General features: G+C 44.2%; 1 protein-coding gene across 2 annotated transcripts in view; it reads left to right on the forward strand.

Moving 5' to 3' along the window:
- Window positions 1-21566, forward strand: part of LOC126418977 (probable G-protein coupled receptor Mth-like 1) — a 382615-nt gene that overhangs the window by 25936 nt on the left and 335113 nt on the right. The gene's annotated exons all lie outside the window — the stretch shown is intronic.

Below are 21566 nucleotides of genomic sequence, written 5' to 3' on the forward strand. Positions count from 1 at the left end.
GGTCTTGGCGTGCATCCGTGCGTCGCTGCGGTCCGGTCCCAGGTCGACGGGCACGTGCACCTTCCGCCGACCACTGGCGACAACATCGATGTACTGTGGAGACCTCACGCCCCACGTGTTGAGCAATTCGGCGGTACGTCCACCCGGCCTCCCGCATGCCCACTATACGCCCTCGCTCAAAGTCCGTCAACTGCACATACGGTTCATGTCCACGCTGTCGCGGCATGCTACCAGTGTTAAAGACTGCGATGGAGCTCCGTATGCCACGGCAAACTGGCTGACACTGACGGCGGCGGTGCACAAATGCTGCGCAGCTAGCGCCATTCGACGGCCAACACCGCGGTTCCTGGTGTGTCCGCTGTGCCGTGCGTGTGATCATTGCTTGTACAGCCCTCTCGCAGTGTCCGGAGCAAGTATGGTGGGTCTGACACACCGGCGTCAATGTGTTCTTTTTTCCATTTCCAGGAGTGTATATTGTGTTCGAACATTATGAATTACCACGTAAATTAAAAAAAAAGGTCTATGGACACACAGTCAACATGGGTTTACAAAACGTTCCTGTGAAACACAAGTAGCTCATTATTCACATGAAGTGACAAGGGATTTCAGATCGATTTCGTATTTCTGGATTTCCGAAAGGCTTTTGACACTGTACCACACAAGCGGCTCGTAGTGAAATTGCGTGCTTATGGAATATCGTCTAAGTTATGTGACTGGATTTGTGATTTCCTGTCAGAGAGGTCACACAGTTCGTAGTAACTGACGGAAAGTCATCGAGAAAAACAGAAGTGATTTCTGGCGTTCCCCAGGGTAGTGCTATAGGCCCTTTGCTGTTCCTTACCTATATAAATGATCTTGGAGACAATCTGAGCAGCCGTTTTCGGTTGTTTGCAGATGACGCTGTCGTTTATCGACATCAGAAGACCAAACAAATAACAAAACGATTTAGAAAAGATATCTCAACGGTGCGAAATGTGGCAGTTGACCCTACATAACGAAAATTGTGAGGTCATCCACATGAGTGCAGAAAGGAACTCGTTAAACTTCCGTTACACGATAAATCAGTCTAGTCTAAAGGCCGTAAATTCAGCTAAATACCTAGGTATTACAATTACGAACAACTTAAATTGGAAGGAACACACAGAAAATGTTGTGGGGAAGGCTAACCAAAGACTGCGTTTTATTGGCAGAACACTTAGAAAATGTAACAGACCTACTAAGGAGACTGGCTACAGTACGCTTGTCCGTCCTCTTTTAGAATACTGCTGCGCGATGTAGGATCCTTACCAGATAGGACTGACGGAGTACATCGAAAAAGTTCAAAGAAAGGCAGCTCGTTTTGTATTATCGCGAAATATGGGAGAGAGTGTCACAGAAATGATACAGGACTTGGGCTGGAAATCATTAAAAGAAAGGCGTTTTTCGTTGCGACGGAATCTTATAATTCCAATCGCCAACTTTCTCCTCCGAATGCGAAAATATTTTGTTGACACCGACCTACATAGTGAGGAACGATCACGATGATAAAATAAGGGAAATCAGAGCTCGTACGGAGAGATACAGGTGTTCATTATTTCCGCGCGCAATACGACATTGGAATAATAGAGAATTGAGCAGGTGGTTCGATGAACCCCCTGCCAGGCACTTGAATGTGATTTGCAGAGTATCTGTGTAGATGTAGCAGATGTAGAATACAGTGTCATGATAATGCTAATTGGTGAACGTGCCGTGTTCCGAGGTATGCAACATTAAGTCTCCCCACACCGTAACACCTGGTATTTTGTATAAACAGGTGGGCGAAATGCTGAAACTGAAATGAGAGGCGGGAAAGCAGTATATAATGAGGGGCACCTAAGCTTTGGTGGAACAATTTGTGGTCTCATATTTAGCTCTTTGCCTGGTTACTCAGATGAACTGCTGAACTGCAAGCATTAACAAGCTTCACATCGTCGTGGTTTCATGTTTTGAAAAAAAGGCCCAGAGTTAACAAATCCTCGACAACGAAATCGACAGAACGATAGAAGCAAGAAAGGACGAAATATTATGCATTATATGTACACCTGTAACTCGAACGTGTGAGCTGAATTAATATTACCAAATTAAAAAACGTAATATCAAAATTTTTTATGACTTTCGAAATATTTGGACTTGCAAAATCACTGACCACTTTTGCAATCAACACGAAATTTCATCTAAAATGAAAATTCTCAGTCGTCTTAAATATCACAAAAATTTCAATTATTTTATTTTGTCAAGATGGCCGAAGGGTTTGAGAAAATGTAAGTGGATTCAAGTATCGTGGCTATCATATTAATGTGCACTCAGACAAATTTGATATGAAACAGAAAAACTCGTCTAATACTAATATAAAGTGAAATAGCCCCCAGGTTGCTTGTACTTCATTTTTTAACATCATATCCTTCAAACCGGTATGGTGATGGATGTTTAGGTATGTTCTTGCTGAGCTCCAAGCGCTATTTCAGAGTGAATTGATGTGACATGTCATATAGGCCTGAAGTAGTTTTAATTTTTGTAAATGCCAACCAAATGTAGGTTAGCAATAGTGAAAAAAATGTCTGATGTCACCTGTGGCTGTCAATATCTTTTGTGAACTGTTTACGAAATAAATCATGCTGTGTGAAGGCATGAGCAGTACATGAAAGTGATTTCTTGGACAGCTGAAGGTAATCTCCCCCCCCCCCTTCCACCCCAAGGATACCCTCCCCCATGGGCACTAAATGTACCCCCATTCTTCTGCGGTCACCCCTCATGGTAACAGCTAAAGATCACCCTCTCAAGGCTAGTCCCTCCCCCACCCCTTCCATTTTCTCTCACGGCCTCTATTTCCCCGTCCCAGTCTGCATATACCCAGTTGCTTTATTTAAACGATTTATGAGTGTTGCTGCTGTTTTGTCATAAATAATTTGCAGCTGCTTGCCCTGTTGTTATTATTTAAACAATTATGCTGGAGCAGGAAGTGTCATGAGTACTGATGCAGGCAGCGTCTGTAGCATCTGTCTATGAAGCACAAAATCCAATCGAAGGCTGTCAAATGCACCTGTAGTCATGGTGTGAAAGTTCACAGTGGCGCAACTGCTTGGGTGGAGCCAGCAGCAGCCATACCAGCTGTGTGTAGCAGAAGACACTGTACCTAAAGTCCTACTGGTTATGGATCAGTTTCCGTTTCATCTGTGACTCTGTCTGAGGTATCGTCCCAGGGCAGCTAGGTGAAAGAAAATAACTGCCTTTCTTCTCATGCATCCTGAGAAATAATGTCCTGCAACGACAACCTGCCTGGCCTAGAGCTAAATGGGTAGCCACACGAAGCACACCTACGGAACTTTTGGTTTAATTGTATAACAAGTAAAGCTAAACACTAACCTTATCACACCCATCTGTTTATTATCTTTTTTGAAGGAACATCGTAGTTAATCAGTGTAAGTTTGATGCATTTATAGTCTGTAATCTTCAGATAATGTGCACACTCATGTGAAAACTTTGTACTTTCTCGCTAGTACAAAAAACGCACACGCAGGTACAGTAAAGCAGTGTTGAAAACGGGAAATTATTGACTTTATGGTGAGCAGGCCTTACTGAGCTTAGTCATCATGCATTTACAGATTACTACTTTGCCAATACCTTTCACAATTGTATTAGGGTATGTGTTTGTCAATGGGTACGTCAACATGATAATGTTTCATGGTGGTCAGAAGAGAGTTAGTAGATGTTTCATCACCTTAAATAATGTTTAAAACAAAGCATCACATATATATGTCATTTTCACTTATGAATATTTGTATGAAGTTATTACTTTGTTAGCCTAGTTTTATTCCTTCTTTCCGATTTTGTGTGCCTGTATGATGTCAACCTTTGCTTGTTATTCAGTTTTGTAACCCTGGATTTTATAGTAGTGCTTGGTGTGGCTACACAGCTGTTTGCAGTCTGGGAAAGTGATTGTCGTGGGACATTATTTCTTGGGATGTGAGAGAAGGTAGGAAGATGTTCTTTCCTCCCTTGCAACACTTGAGTGATCCCTCATGACACAGTTAAAAAAAAAAAAAACTGACACACAAACAGCAGGGCTCCAGGAGTGGGTCATTCCTACCCGACACAGTTGACATGATTGCTGCTTTCCCCCATCTAATTATTGCAACCACTGTAGCTCTGCACGCCTTGAGTGCAGGTGCAGTCAACAGCTGCCCAATGGTCTACATGTAGTGGAAATTTGTGGTAAGTTGCTATGGAACCAAACTGCTGAAGTCACGGGTCCCCAGACTTACAGACTATTTAATCTGACTTAAACTAACTTACGCCAAGGACAACACAAACACACATCCATACCAGAGAGAGGACTCGAACCCCCAATGGGGAGAGTCGTGCGAGCCATGGCAAGGCACCTCCAACCTCTCAGGGTAGCCTACATGTAGTGTGTAGGCTGCCTGTGCAGTTGTTTAAATATTATTATTATTAATATTATTACTACTACTATTATTATTAACAGGTCACACAGCAATAAATTGTTTAGCAGAGTACCAGCAGTAACCTAACTTGGTTAAATAAAACACTTGAGTGCGCACAGATTGAGGAGGGGGAATGAAGGTGGTAGGCTTCATTGGAGGGGTGAGAGGATGGGGAGACCTTCAGTGAATGACCTTCAGGTGTGACCTTGATGGGGTGACTTTGAGGAGTAACCTGGAGGGGTTACCTCAAGGGGGGCGACTCCTAGAAGCTGTTTAGATACAGTGTAGGCATGTTTTGATTTATCTATATTTACACTGTACATAGTTACATTTGATAGGATAAATTAACTTGACCAAAGCCTTTGAAATGACTCCAGTGTTTAAGTTCATCACACGACACCGATGAAATCCACAAGTTGGGTTTGTAACACAATTGAATGGGGACTCAGGTTTTACTTCTATTGAACCTAAGCATAGGTAACATCGCAGCACAGTTGAGTGGCAGGATGATGGGTGGCGTGTGATGAGAGTCAGAGCAAGAGAGAATCTGGGAATCCCATTGTAGACCTTTGAAAATTGTTTTAAACGATTTAAGGGAAGTAAAGAAAAGTCTAAATCTCAACAATAGACATGATATAGAACCACTTTCGACTGGATATGACTTCTATTTCTTAAGCACTTCTCCATCAACTCACTCTTGATCTCGATAAGATTTCACAGTGGTGCAAAGATTAGCAAATTCCTTTAAATATTCAGAAATGTAAAATTATGCAATGCACAAAAAGAAGAAACGTAGTACCCTATGGCCATAATGACAAAAAAACAAAAATCGGATAAGTCAGCTTGTACAAATATCTGGGTGTCAAAATTTGTAATGATATGAAATGGAATGATCACTGAGGTTCAGTTGTAGGTAAGGCAGGTGGCAGAGTTTGGTTTCTTTGTTGAATACTAGGCAAATACATTCAGTCTACAAACGAGATTGCCTGTACGAAAATCGAATAATCTATGTTAGAATATTGCTCAAGTAAATGGAACTCATATCAAATAAGACTAGCATGTGATTTTGAACATGTACAGGGAAGGGCAACACGAATGGTCATTGCTTGTCTAACCCATAGAAGAGTGTGAGGGACATGCGGATGAAATTCAAGTGGCGGAAGCCTTATGATACACGCAAACTGTCCCATGAATACCTACTTAGAAATTTTCAAGAACTTCCTTTAAATGATAATCCTAGGAATGTAGTAAAAACCCCTATGTATCGCTCCTGTAGGGATCGCGTGGACAATATTAAAATAATTATAGTGCGAACAGAGCCGTTTAAATAATCATTTTTCACACGCTCCATACGTGAGTGGGAATGAGAAGGAGCCCCAATAAGTAGTACAATGGGAAATAATCTCTACTGTGTATTTCACACTGGTCTGCAGCGTATGGACGTAGATATAGATGTAGACTGAACAATAAATATGTTTCGAGGTTTCTGCCTGGAGTAAAACACAGTTTCTTGTTTTTCTCTCTCTGCCTTTACATGTTTCGCTGATGTTACACCATCATCAGTGGGTTTTCAGTTTTTTGCTTAACACTCCATTCTGGTGTTTCTGCCACTCTATCATCATCAGTGGGCTTCCCTTCGTTTACCTAATACTGCATATTAGTGTTCCTGTCGCTGTACCATCATCAGTGGGCTGCCAATTGTTTACTCAAAATAGTATGTTGGTGTTCATGGCGCTGCATCATCATCAGTGGGCTCCCCTTTGTTCACTTAACCTTGTATGCTGGTGTTCCTGTCGCTGTACTACCATCACTGTGATGCCCTTTGTTTACTTAACGTTGCATATTGGTGTTCATGTCACTGTACCGTCATCAATGGGGTCCCCTTTGTTTATGTAACATTGCTTGCTGGTGTTCGTGTTGTTGCACCAACATCAGTAGGCTCCCCTTTGTTTACGTAACACTGCATTTTGGTGTTCCTGTCGGCGTACTGTTATCAGTGGGTTTCCTTTACATTTTGATGTCTCTGTCGGTATTTGTATTCAGCTGCAGGGGTGGCATAACCACACAGCACATGTAGCACATGCTCTGGGCACCGTTCCATCAGTGTGTCACTGTCACATTGCTTAGTTTTTAAGGGAAATCAGTTGTTAGCAGTTTTGATTAATTATAATGCTAACAATTACGTTTGAATGATTGTGTAGTATGTTTAGTACACTAGAAATATGGGTTAACAAAATAAAATTGTGTGTTCTTTCAGACATTTGAAGAGCACATTTGTGGAAATTCCACCTTATCTCACGAAATTTGACGTATTGGCACAAATTTTATTTGTGGTACCTGTTTTGTTCTACTATGCATAATTACCAGCTACTCAATATTGCCAACAGAGACTGCTTTTCATTGTTAATTAAACTCGTGTAAAACTCGTTTGTTGATATTCCCTTGCACCAAAAGTTACAGGCCCACTACGCAAAACAGACAAAGGACTGGAATATTCCCAAAGTATGCTAGCTAGAAGAATGCAAGTAACTACTTGAAACTAAATTCACGTGGAAGGAGCTGGGCTAGAACTAAGATAGCACAGCTTGAAGGTCTTGACACGTTCATACATGGTCACGAAGGTCTTGTCATGTTGCTACATAGCCACCTGAGTAAATTAACATTATATATATATATATATATATATATATATATATGTGTGTGTGTGTGTGTGTGTGTGTGTGTGTGTGTGTGTGTGTGTGTGTGTGGGTGGGTGTGTGTGTGTGTGTGTGTGTGTGTGTGTGTGGGTGTGTGTGTATGTGTGTGTATGTATATGTATTTTTTTGGGAGTGGGGGGTGGGTTGGGAGAGGACAGAGAGAACGTAGACCAAACATGGGGTGACATTATCGATTTACTTGTCTAAACAGTGTTTCTTGTTGCAGTGTGTCTGAAACTAATAAGTCAGCTGTGATTGGTAGTTTTTGTGTCTTTATTAATATTTTTTATGTTAGCGAGATAAAGTTTCAAAAATCGAACTGCCATCCTTAAATTAATGAAATAGTATTTTGTTAGTTGCTACTCTCACGTATTATATGTAAGTAATATAATACGTTTAGGAAAATTAGAGTACATATTGTTGAACGGGAATGTAGGATTATGCGAGGCAAAACTGATCCTAGAATTATCTTAGAAGATATGTTGAAGATAGGCAAACTTACATTTATAGCATTTCGAAAAAACGTGTTACAACATTGACGGAAATTTGACATTCTGATGGTAGCAGGTGAAAATATATGGAACGAAAGGCAATCTATGGCTTGTACACAAACCAAAAGCTAATTATGCGAGCCTAAGTGTATGAAAAAGAGACAGTAGTTGAGAAGGAAGAGAGCCAGTGAGACGCGGTCGTAGGGTATTTCCGCTGTTATTCAGTCTGTACACTGAGAAAGCAGTGAAGCAAGACAGGGTGGAATTTAGAAAGCGAATTAAACTTCAGGGTGAAGAAATAAAAACTTTCGGGTTTGACGACGTTGTAATTCTGTCAGAGGACTTCGAAGAAAAATTGAACAGCACGATAGTGTTTTGAAAGAGGGGGTTGGGTTGTTTGGGGGAAGAGACCAAACAGCGAGGTCATCGGTCTCATCGAATTAGGGAAGGACGGGGAAGGTAGTCGGCCGTGCCCTTTCAAAGGAACCATCCCGGCATTTGCCTGGAGCGATTTAGGGAAATCACGGAAAACCTAAATCTGGATGGCCGGACGCGGGATTGAACCGTCGTCCTCCCGAATGCGAGTCCAGTGTGCGTTTTGAAAGAGGATACAGGGTGAGCATCTACAAAAGAGAGAAAACGGTAAAGAAGTGCAGTCAAATTAAATCAGACGACGCTGAGAGAATTGGATAAGGAAATGAAACACTAAAAGCAATAGACGATTTTTGTTATTTCTGTAGCAAAATGCCGGCCGTGGTGGCCATGCGGTTCTAGGCGCTTCAGTCCGGAACCGCGCGACTGCTACGGTCGCAGGTTCGAATCCTGCCTCGGGCATGGATGTGTGTGATGTCCTTAGGTTAGTTAGGTTTAAGTAGTTCTAAGTTCTAGGGGACTGATGACCTTAGAAGTTAAGTCCCATAATGCTCAGAGCCATTTGAACCATTTTCTTGTATCAAAATAAGTGCTGATGGGTGGAGTAGAGAGTACATAAAATGTAAAATAGCAAGAAAAGCATTTCTGAAAAAGAGAAATTTATTAACATCGAATATAAATTTAAATGTTAGGAGGGTATTTTTCAATAGTAGAGCCTTGTACTGCAGTGAAACCTAAACGATAAACAGTTCAGACAGGAAGGGCAGATGATGGGTCGATTAGATTAATAATGAGGAGTCGCTGAATGAAATTGAAGAGAGAAGTGAACTATGCCATAACTTGACTAAAAGAAGGGATCGATTGACAGGACACATCCTGAGTGCTACGACTGCCACACGACCTTAAACTGACCCTGTTCAGTTGCACGGTAACACGAACAAAACAGTAATGGGAAATTAAATAAAGGGAAAAACCCTGATAACGGTCTACTGTCACCAAAACATGTATGGATGAAGAGAGGAAAACAAGCAATTGTGTTTTGCTCAAGGCAGAATCCTCGAAATGTATCTAACATAAACGTAATTGCTTCTATTAGCTGAACTGAAGGGTGAATGGAGTTAATTATTTTAGCTCTTTTTTTACTACATGCTTAAACAAAACTGAAACTGTCATGATGAACCTTGCATTCTTTTCCATTAAATTATGTATATAAAACATGGATTTTAAAACATGAAACCATGAAAAAACTGTTTACAAAAATGCTTTACACCATGGCTCCAGGATCTCCACGGTGGAGATACTTGATCCAGATACCGACAATGTTGATAAGACTGTAAAGTTAAAAACTTAAACGCTAGGAAATAGGAAGTCCGTCAAAACTACTTATAAAAGTGGGACTAGTCACATACTCATTTTTAGCATTGATGATGGAAGATCGAAGAATCATTTCTGTTTGATCTTCGTCAAGTACAGTAGCATCTTTTGTTGGAGGCTATTTAAACTTAGTCGGTAGTTCTTCTTGCAAACTTAACTTTCAGTCCTTTCTCGCCTACATTAATAAATTTTCCAACAAACTGCTTAACACTTTTTCCCCTCGAATTTTACCAACAACCAATCATTGATGCATGGCTTCCTGCCCACAACTGCATATTCGATGTAACACTGATTGCTCTGTGCCGTGAACGAGCTTTCGCTTTTCACAGAATAATTCTCATATTAGATGTCGGATGTAGTCTTCATTTTGGATTTCTGTGGGAGACACAGTGCTTTGACTTTTTTCTGTTTTCGTGTAGGCCAAAGTTTTTTCATTGACTTTTCCTGTCTGTTTTTGTTTTTCTGCGCTTTCCAGAAGAAACTTATCAATATGTAACTTTTCTGGAGTGTAAGCTAAATTTTACGATTTAACACTTTTCTTATCGCCTTTCATCAAAGGGGCAAGGCTTTAGAATAAGGTGCCGCATTTCTGGCGTAACAGTGGCTTCACTTGTTGAGGGCTCTAGACGGATCATCAGTATAGAAGTTAAAGTGACACTAGGCCGAAGCCCACCCACACCAGTTTCAGTTTGCTCGGCATCTTTTTGATTGTTTGAAGAAGCCACAGTACTTTTCCACCGGGACTTGTGGGAGTCAATGCCCTATCTGTTATGTACGAACTCAGAAATTTATCATCAGTGAAAATTTTTTCATTCAGGGCGAACATATCACTTAACTTGTAATGCTTTGCGAAAATTCACACTCGTGAAAGCTAGTGGATGAGCTTTAGCTTTAGCTAACAGATTAGGCTATTGAATGATTTGTAATTGCCTAATGACTTTTGGAAACATGTTTTTGTAATAACAGTTTTATAAAACTGTGAAAAATTTCCTTATGAATGTAAACTTAGCATAGAGATAGTTGAGCCGCGGCTCAACCATTCCCAGTTTGAGTGTCACAAGTATCCTTATCTTCACCATCGTTCAAGTGGCTATTTATAGGTGATGTATGCAACTAAACAAACTGTTATAGAACAAAAATAAAGTTCAAATTGCAATAGTTTCAGCCTCTAAGTTTCTGAAAAACATAAAAATTGGAAACCATTTACTTAATAATTTAATGCAGAGACGTCAGAAACAGTAACCAGAAAGCACAACTTCGTCTTTCTCCAAGACAGCTGACGTTTGTTTCCCTACTAAAATACTAATGAAAACTAAAGAGTGGTACGACATATGGAAAAAAAGACCTACTGATGAGGAAACAAGGGTGACTCAAATATCCCACATGCTAAAATGTACCCACTCTCCCCTACTGCACACAGGGTATTCCACGCAGCGTCAGAACACCTACTATACGAAAACGGTTCGAGATGTTACAATACGTAAAACGACAAGCTTTTCCTGTATCGTTAATGTTCCTTAGCATTTAACTGAATAGTTGTTGAAGCAGTCGCGTTTACCACCAATCGAGAGATCGTGATCCAAATCCCGTTGCTGTTTCTAGTGAAATCGTTACGGAAACGGCTGTTAAACGACGTGAATGAGTTGACCCAGTCATCGCTAAGGGACTCGTTCCGCGCTGTTGACTTCTCAGCAGAAGTGAAAGTCCCCGGCAGTCTATGCATGCTTCCCGGCTGTGACTCGCAAACATTAGCGACCGTTATATCAGTGCAGTCCTCCAGAAATGATCTAGTAGAAAGCACCGCATGCTCTTTAAGGCTATTCGCAGATGATGCAGTTGTCTGTACCAAAGTAGCAACGCCAGAATGTAGTAAAAATTTGCAGAACGACCTGCAGAGAATTGATGAATGGTGCAGGCTCTGGCAGTTGACCCTGAACAAACATATTGCGCATATATAGGAAAAGAAATCCACAACTGTACTGCTACACTACTGATGACAAACAGCTGACGACAGCGTCTGCCGTAAAACATCTGAGCGTAATTATCCAGAACGACCGTAAGTGGAAAGACCAAATAAAACAGATAGTGGGAAATACTGATACCACATACAGATTCAACGGAAGAATCTTAAGTAAATGTAACTCATCCACGAAAGAAGTGGCTTATAAGGACATTGTTCGCCCGATTCTTGAGTACTGTTCATCTATATGGGATTCCCATCAGATAGGACTGATAGTGGAGATAGAGATCCAATGAAGAGCGGCACGTTTCGTCACGGGATCATTAGCTGGCGAAACAGCGTTACGGAGATGCTAAACAAACTCCAAAATGGAGCAGACACAAGTACACTGTCTCATTAAAATTTAAACACTATTAGGTATTAGGTACGTCTTAAACCCATCTTCACCGACGGTGGTCATTTCCTAAAGAGCTTCCGAATAGAGTTTCAGAAACGCATTATTCCATTAAAAATACTGTATTTGCTTATACTTCTCCTTCTTTTGCCTGCACCTTAATCCCGCAGTTTTCGCAGGATCGGCATGGTTTGAATCAGATTTGGCATGGTTAATTTAAAGGGGTGGCCGGATGCCCTTCCTGCCACCATCCCATACACATCCCCCCCCCCTCCCCCCGTCGGAATCAGTGTACGTCAACTGCCTGCGTCCAGTGTAAACCATGAAATAGTGCGAACGTGATTCAAATGTCTGCGAGTCGTGTAACTAAGGCAGGATGTGAGGACTAGCCCGATATCCAATTAGCGCTATGTGGAAAACCGCTTAAAAACGACATCCAGGCTGTCTGGCACACCGGCCCATGTCGTTAATCCGCCGGGCGGATTCGATTCGGGGCCTGCGCGCCTACCCGAGTCCAGGAAGCAGAGCGTTAGCGCTCTCGGCTAAACTGGCGGGTTACCGTATTTGCTTATACTACGTGATAAAAAAGGATATACCTTAAAAGGTACATAGTACTACGGTATTGTGAATGCTGTATAAAAAATTTTCGAGTAATAAGCGTAAAGGCGTACTTGATCGCTCATGTACCACGATAAAACCTTATTCCAATCTCTCGCAAAGTTTATTATATACACTGAAGAGCCGGAACATTATGAGCTCTACACAACGCGAGATTGGATGCCGCCTTGTGGCGCTGTGGGCACTGTATGCGGTGAGGAAAGTACATTGGTGTGCAGAACTTGCGTACAAAATAATCTTCGTAGGATGTGTCACTGCCAACTAACATTGCTTGATGCACCAAATCCCATACACAGAAAGAACTGCTACAGGAGGCATGGAAGAAATGCGTAACGAGACGAACAGAAATGATACTTTTATTCAAAGACAACAATTACAAAGACATCGCAATTCGTGATGGTTCCCTGGACATTACAAAAGGCGAGACATGGTTGTTAGTACGGTTTACAATCACCACAAGGATACGTGAGCTCTTTAACGTGCTCCCATGCTGGCCCCAAGGCTGGTAAAGGCGTCCTTGTGGTACAGCATTCCATTCCTCAGCCAGTGCGATGACAATTGCTGGATGTTCGTTTTTGCACGTGGACGTGTTGCAAATGCATTCCGTACGGGCTCCTTGGGATTTAAGTCGGGGGAATGTTATCCATAACAATGAAGTCAGCGCCGGATGCAACTCTAAAAAGACGGATGTATGCAAGGGAGAACAATGCTGATTGGTGAGTGTAGGCTACTGTGTTCAAAGATTTGGAGGTCGTCACGTCCATTCTACTTTATTTCTCCCCACACCATAACATCTGGACCGCCAAAATAATCATGTTCGATAATGTTCTCACCTCTCGCCGTAGGGAGCCACGTCCAGCATTTCTGTTCGTCTCATTGCGTATTTGTTGCAGTTCCATCCTATAGCATACTGCAGCAATTCTGTCCATTGCCCTAGTTCCAACGAGCTATATTGCCTGACAGTGACACAACGCGCCAAAGTTACTTTCGTCCTTAAGCTCTGCACACCACTGTATATACGAGGGCAGTTCAATAAGTAATGCAACACTTTTTTTTTCTGAAACAGGGGTTGTTTTATTCAGCATTGAAATACACCAGGTTATTCCCCAATCTTTTAGCTACATAACACTATTTTTCAACGTAATCTCCATTCAATGCTACGGCCTTACGCCACCTTGAAATGAGGGCCTGTATGCCTGCACGGTACCATTCCACTGGTCGATGTCGGAGCCAACGTCGTACTGCATCAATAACTTCTTCATCATCCGCGTAGTGCCTCCCACGGATTGCGTCCTTCATTGGGCCAAACATATGGAAATCCGACGGTGCGAGATCGGGGCTGTAGGGCGCATGAGGAAGAACAGTCCACTGAAGTTTTGTGAGCTCCTCTCGGGTGCGAAGACTTGTGTGAGGTCTTGCGTTGTCATGAAGAAGGAGAAGTTCGTTCAGATTTTTGTGCCTACGAACACGCTGAAGTCGTTTCTTCAATTTCTGAAGAGTAGCACAATAAACTTCAGAGTTGATCGTTTGACCATGGGGAAGGACATCGAACAGAATAACCCCTTCAGCGTCCCAGAAGACTGTAACCATGACTTTACCGGCTGAGGGTATGGCTTTAAACTTTTTCTTGGTAGGGGAGTGGGTGTGGCGCTACTCCATTGATTGCCGTTTTGTTTCAGGTTCGAAGTGATGAACCCATGTTTCATCGCCTGTAACAATCTTTGACAAGAAATTGTCACTCTCAGCCACATGACGAGCAAGCAATTCCGCACAGATGGTTCTCCTTTGCTCTTTATGGTGTTCGGTTAGACAACGAGGGACCCAGCGGGAACAAACCTTTGAATATCCCAACTGGTGAACAACTGTGACAGCACTACCAACAGAGATGTCAAGTTGAGCACTGAGTTGTTTGATGGTGATCCGTCGATCATCTCGAACGAGTGTGTTCGCACGCTTCACCATTGCAGGAGTCACAGCTGTGCACGGCCGGCCCGCACGCGGGAGATCAGACAGTCTTGCTTGACCTTGCGGTGATGATGACACACGCTTTGCCCAACGACTCACTGTGCTTTTGTCCACTGCCAGATCACCGTAGACATTCTGCAAGCGCCTATGAATATCTGAGATGCCCTGGTTTTCCACCAAAAGAAACTCGATCACTGCCCGTTGTTTGCAACGCACATCCGTTACAGACGCCATTTTAACAGCTCCGTACAGCGCCGCCACCTGTCGGAAGTCAAGGAAACTATACGAGACGAAGCGGGAATGTTTGAAAATATTCCACAAGAAATTTCCGGTTTTTTCAACCAAAATTGGCCGAGAAAAAAAATGTGTTGCATTACTTATTGAACTGCCCTCGTACACGGTTATTGAACTATGTGAAAAAAGTACATTACTTTCAAATTACAGCGTGCACTCTTTACTCAACATGTAAATGTCACTACAGATATTCGGATTTATGTTACGACATGTTTGATATGCCTGCCATCATTGGCGATGATGGCGCAGACGATTAGGCAAATTCTACATGACCCGCTGATGTGTCGTAACATCGTTGCTGTCGATGACCTTTTCAGTGGCTGTTATCAGCTCAGCAGTGGTTTTGGGGATATTGTTCTACACCTTGTCTTTAATACAGCCCCACAAAAAGGAGTCGCATCTGTTCAGGTCCGGAGAATATGGCGCTCAATCGAGGTAGACGCCAGTGGCCTCTGGGTACCCCAGAGTCAGAATGAAGTCCCCAAAGTGCTCCTCCAGGACATCGAACACTGCCCTCCTTCGATGGGATCGAGCTCCGTCTTCCGTGAACTACATTTTGTCGAAACCAGGATCACTTTGGATAATTGAGATGAAGTTATTTTCCAAAAGCTTCATGTACCATTCGGTAGGGATATCGCACCGACTATTCCGTGACTGGACATTGCACACCACACAGTCCCCGCTGACGGTGAAGAGATTTCTCGATCGCGAAATGCGAATTCTCAGTCCCCATAATGCAGCCGGTAATTTTGCTTATTAACGAACCAATCCAAATGAAAGTGGGCTTCGTCGCTAAACCAAACCATACATGCGCTTACTAATTCCCATCATACCCCGCTGTTAGCCGTACAGTTTGAACGTCCTTCCGCAAACCGTTCATAAGTTATGACGATTTTATTTTATATAGTTCAATAATTGTCACCCTGAAGCAGAACAGTTCAAAATGTGGTTCAGAAATCTCTGCCTTCCCATACAAGCATTCTGAAACCTTCCGTTGTTTCGTCTCATCCACGCGTAAACCTCTCTTTCAGTATTCTTAAACCAATTGTTGGTGATGATTAAATTACGCTCTGCGCAAAATTCTACCAGGTGGTTTCCTCTTTTCTTTCCCCAGTCCATATTCACATATTATTTTTCCTTTTCTTCCTCTTCCCACTACCCAATTCCAGTCCCCTATCAGAATTAAACTTTCCTCTTCCTTAAATATCTGAATATATTATTTCATCAGACATTCTTCTCATCTCTTCTCATCTGCGGAGCTAACTGACATTTAAACTTGTAGTACTGTGGTGGGTGGGTGTCTCTTGGCTACAACAATGCGTTCGTTATGCGGTTCGTAGTAGCTTATGTGTGTTCCTAATTTCTTATCTATTACTGGAACTCCCAGATTACTCTAATTTGATTTTGTATTTATAATCCTATACTCATCTGATAAGAAGTCCTGCCACGAAACTTCGCTAATTCCCACTATATCTAGACTCAGCCTACTTCCTTTTTTAAAATTGTTCTAACCTACCTGCGTGATTAAGGGATCTAACATTTCAAGCCCCAGTTCGTAAAATGCTAGTTTTGTTTATCCTGATGACGTCTTCTTGAGTAGTCCCAGCCCGGAGATCCGAATGGGGGACTCTTTTACCTCCGGTATATTTTTCCCCCGATAGGATGCCATCATTATTTAACTGCATAGTAGAGCTGCATATCCTTATGAAAAATAATGGCTATAGTGTCCCCTTGCTTTCTGTTCGCAATACCAGTCATTAAGGCCTTATTGGTCGATGTTACAAGGCCAGATCAGTCAATCATCCAGATTGTTGCTCCTTCAACTACTGAAAATGCAGCTGCCCCTTTTCAGGAATCACACGTTTGTCTGGCCTCTCAATAGACATCCTCCATTGTGGTGTCACCTATCGTACGTCTGTCGATACTACTGAAACATGCAAGCCACCCGACTTCAGCAAGGTACTTGGTTCATGGAGGAGACTTAAGATAACTGAAAGAAATATGCAGTCAGAAATGAATCGTTTATTCAAAGACAATGAACACCCTTAAATCACCACGACTCATGATGGTCCTCTTGACATCACAAAAGGCGGGAAACGAGTGTCGGAGAATCAAACACTCGACGAAGTGACACATCGGAAAAAGAAATATCGGGTACCGCATTTCTGCCATACATGCTCTGAGGGATGGACCGAATCGGCCGTATGTTGTGAAAAAGCGGTGTAAAGACTATTTATAAACCGACAAAGAAGATCAAATAGTGTCTCACATAGGCAAAGGAGAAAAGGGACTCACTTGCAATATCGAGAATGCACCGCTTACCACGTACATGTGGAAAAGTTTGAGGGTGGAATGACTGGACGATCAATCAGCACTCGGATCACAGAACATAAACGGCATCGCAGGCTGCAGCAGGCGGAGGAATCAACCATGGCGGAGCACACGCTGTGTGAGGCCGACCACATAGTAAAATTTGTCGACATGGATGTTCTGGCCTCAGAGAATAGCTATCGCACTCGAATGTCCAGGGAAGCTATAGAAATACACAACCGGGACTATAGCTTCCACAAGAAAGGGGAAAGACTCAAGGTGAAAGGATCGTGGATTCCCGTGCGGCAGAGAACTACCGTTGCAGGAAGCAGAGGGAGAACCGCAGCGGCAATGACCACGGAAAAACTCTTGGACGTTGGTGCGCCAGGTGCATACAGTATAATAGCCGCCCATTCACAGCCTGACTGATCCCCCGAACAGCTCACCGACCCGCGCCAACTGTGTGTGGATACTGGTGGCTGCTTGGTAGATCCTACCTGTCTGCAATTACGGACTCTGGCTGGCAGGTAGCGGTCGGGGAAGCAGGTAGCGGTCCGCCGATCAAATCGACAGAGCCGAACCACAGACCCGATTGGGAGCCCATCACCAGCACACAGCCGAACGGGTTGGAACCCACCTGCACACCCGTCCTGCGTATGGTGGCTCAATCCGCGGCCACGAGCTCGACCCCAGTCCACCACCAGCAAGAGTGAAGCTTTGACGATGGCAGCCACTCATGCTGACAAAACGTTAGAAAATCATCTAACGTCTGCCGAAGAACCGGAGGCAGAAGCCAACAGGCAGTTCATCCACTTTTTTTTTGTCTCATTACTTTTCTGATGACTCCTCTCTCAAGCGGTCTATCCGTTTGTAGTCAAGTCCCAGGTCCTCCCATCCATATAAACATTCAGGCTTTACCACTATAGTAAAGTATTTTTTGTTGTAAATGTTGCATTTCATAATTAACTATTACCCGTATAGTTGACGTGTCTAACCAATTTTTACATGTACTCCATTGGCCATTAAAATTGCTACGCCACGAAGATGACGTGCTACAGACGCGAAATTTAACCGTTAGGAAGAAGATGCTGTGATTTCCAAATGATTAGCTTTTCAGAGCATTCACAAGGTTGCTGCCGATGGCGACATGAGGAAAGTTTCCAAACGATTTCTCATACACAAACAGCAGTTGACCGGCGTTGCCTGGTGAAACGTTGTTGTGATGCCTCGTGTAAAGAGGAGAAATGCGTACCATCACGTTTCCGACTTTGATAAAAGTCGGATTGTAGCCTATCGCGATTACGGTTTATCGTATCGCGACATTGCTGCTCGCGTTGGTCGAGATCCAATAACTGTTAGCTGAATATGGAATCGTCGGGTTCAGGAGGGTAATCAGAAACGCCGTGCTGGATCCCAACGGCCTCGTATCACTAGCAATCGAGATGACAGGCATCTTATCCGCATGGCTGTAACGGATCGTGCAGCCACGTCTCGATCCCTGAGTCAATAGATGGGGACGTTTGCAAGTGAACAACCATCTGCACAAACTGTTCGACGACGTTTGCAGCAGCATGGACTATCAGCTCGGAGACCATGGCTGCGGTTACCCTTGACGCTGCATTACAGGCAGGAGCGCCTGCGATGGTGTACTCAACGACGTAGCTGAGTGCACGAATGGCAAAACGTCATTTTTTCGGATGAATCCGGGTTCTGTTTACAGCATCATGATGGTCGCATCTGTGTTTGGCGACATCGCGGTGAACGCACATTGGAACCGTCTATTCGTCATCGCCATACTGGCGTATCATCCGGCGTGATGGTATGGGGTGCCACTGGTTACACGTTTCGGTCACCTCTTGTTCGCATTGACGGCATTTGAACAGTGGACGTTACATTTCAGAATTGTTACGACCAGTGGCTCTACCCTTCATTCGATCCCTGCGAAACCCTACATTTCAGCAGGATAATGCACGACCGCATGTAGCAGGTCATGTACGGGCCTTTCTGGATACCGCAAATGTTCGACTGCTGCCCTGGTTAGCACATTCTCCAGATCTCTCACCAATTGAAAAGTCTGGTCAATGGTGGCCGAGCAACTGGCTCGTCACAATATGCCAGTCACTACTCTTGATGAACTGTGGTATCGTGTTGAAGCTGCATGGGCAGCTGTACCTGTACACGCCATCCAAGCTCTGTTTGACTCAATGCCCAGGCGTATCAAGGCCGTTATTATGGCCAGAGGTGGTTGTTCTGGGTACTGATTTCTCAGTATCTATGCACCCAAATTGCGTGAAAATGTAATCACGTGTCCGTTCTAGTACAATATATTTGTCCAATGAATACCCATTTATCATTTGCATTTCTTCTTGGTGTAGCAATTTTAATGGCCAGTAGTGTACTATCTCGAAGACAGTGTTCATTTTAACGTAACTTTCAGAATGAATTTTTCACTCTGCGGCGGAATGTGCACTAATTTTAGAACTTCCTGACAGAGTAAAGCTGTGTGCTGTACAGGACATGAATCTGGGGCCTATGCCTTTGGCAGGCAATTTATCCAAGCACAACTGACGTTCGCCCTCACAGCCTTACTTCCGCCTCTACCTTCCAAACTTCGCAGACGTTCTCCTGCGGTCTTGGGGGACTAGCAGTCTTGTAATGAAGGCTGTTCCGGACACATGGCTTAGCTACGGCCGGGGGACTTTATCTAGAAAGAATTTTTACTTTCTAGAGGAGTGTGCGCTGATATGAAACTTCATTCCGCTGCTCGACCCGCTGCGACTCACATCGTCTCCGCGCACGCAACGCCTTGGCTGGGAAGCAGATTGCCGCCGCATTGAAAGTCCTCATAAACGCGATGGGTTTCACCGGCGGCCGCCAACGGCAGCCAAGGCGCAAGCGAACGCAGCGGAACGGGACGATGCTCCAGTGCTACAACTGTCAGCAGCTGGGGCACGCCGCGCGCGGGTGTAAGAACGCCGTCGCGTGCTTGAAGTGCGCGGCGGCTCACGACACCCGCAGCTGCACGAAACCTCGGGGGTGGCCTGCATCTGCGCGAACTGCGGCGGGCCACACGCCGCCAACTCGCGTAGCTGCGGCTACCTCCGTGAGTCACGCCGTCTACTCCCCGCACCACGCCCTGCGGTGACGTCAAGCGCCTCGACGGCCGCCACGCCCCCCCGCTCCGGCGAGGGGTGCGAGCCGCACCGACGTGAGGCCGCCACCGATGAAGCTCTGGCCGGCTTCCAAGCCGCCTTTGCGGCCGAAAGGGCCGCACTGAAGGAGGAGCTCGCAGCGGTCCATCGCCAGCTCCAACAGCTGCGCGATGAGCTGCGGGTTATCAAGAAGAGGCCGCCAGCTCCCGCCGCCGCCCCAACCGTGAGTCGACCGGTAGGGGTCGATGCGGCCACGCAAACAAACGCCGCTCCGCCCCCTGCAGCAATACAGGACGTGGCCCCTATGGAAACCGACGATGTGACGCCACAGTCGTCACACTCCGCCAAGGCAGCTGCAAGCAAGGGTGCTGTGGCAGCGCCCGACTCCTCCCATGCCGAGAAGTCTACCGCCAAGAAGTCACAGCTACGGAAAATGAAAATACCAGATCCACACGAGCTGCAGTCGCTCCTTAAGAACATTGCGGCGTCGATACAGGACGGGTCATACCCATTCGAGCAACCGTACCCCCTCTCCACAGCAGGTGCTAGCCCGCCCCCCCTCCCCCATCGCCCCCACCGCTTTAGCAAGTATGAGCTCAAGTGGCTAAATTTCATGACCAAGGAGGAGTTAACCCTAATTGACAAATACCCCATCTTTACGCCAGACGAATGGCAATTATTCGCAGGGCTAGCAGAAACACACGTGACGGGCCAGGTACCTTCCTACGTCTGGAACCTACGTAGCAAAGCATGGAGAGAGTAACATCACAACTCGGCGTGAGTCATCCGAGCCGACCGGCCAGACATTTAGGCCGTTCGTTTTCAGCGTCTCTTACTGTTCCTCTGACTATCCTTTAATCTTTCTTTTATTATTTAAAAAAAAAAAAAAGAAAATTGCACAAAGAGTCAAGCAGCACGATAAAGCCATGTAATTTCCCTAGCCAAACAGTCATGCCAGAAGGTGCAGCGCCTTGTTGCGCTAGTACTTCGCCCCCAGTCGAGGCTATCTTCCTCAGTCAATTGTGCAGGTAGTAGATATGAAACTTCCAGGAAGTGTGCCAGACCGGTACTGAGTCTGGTGCCTTTGTCTTTTGCGGGCAAATGTTTTACTATCATTTTGATTTTTTAAATTAAATTAAATTTAATTTTTTTATATTTTTAGACCTTCGTGCATTCCCTTCAGCCCTTTCTTGCATTCGCTAATATTATGCCTCCTCGGCCTGGCTTCAGTGCCGTTAACATTTTCCTCTGGTACTGTAAACAAAAAGGTTACACTTAGCACAACTGAAATTGAGACAGCCCCTTTTCTTAACAACGGTCCTAAACTCTACTTTGGAACTTAAAAATTCTTCTTCAGTGATAATACCGACAGATTGAGATGCGATAAACCTTTTTGAAGTACTTAATCTCAATGTCCAATAAATGACGTAGATCATTAATGAAAAAGATAAAATACAGTTATGTTCGTGAACAACGTAAT

This window comes from Schistocerca serialis, chromosome 9 (assembly GCF_023864345.2).
Source record: "Schistocerca serialis cubense isolate TAMUIC-IGC-003099 chromosome 9, iqSchSeri2.2, whole genome shotgun sequence".
In the NCBI taxonomy this organism is placed as follows: Eukaryota; Metazoa; Arthropoda; class Insecta; order Orthoptera; family Acrididae; genus Schistocerca; species Schistocerca serialis.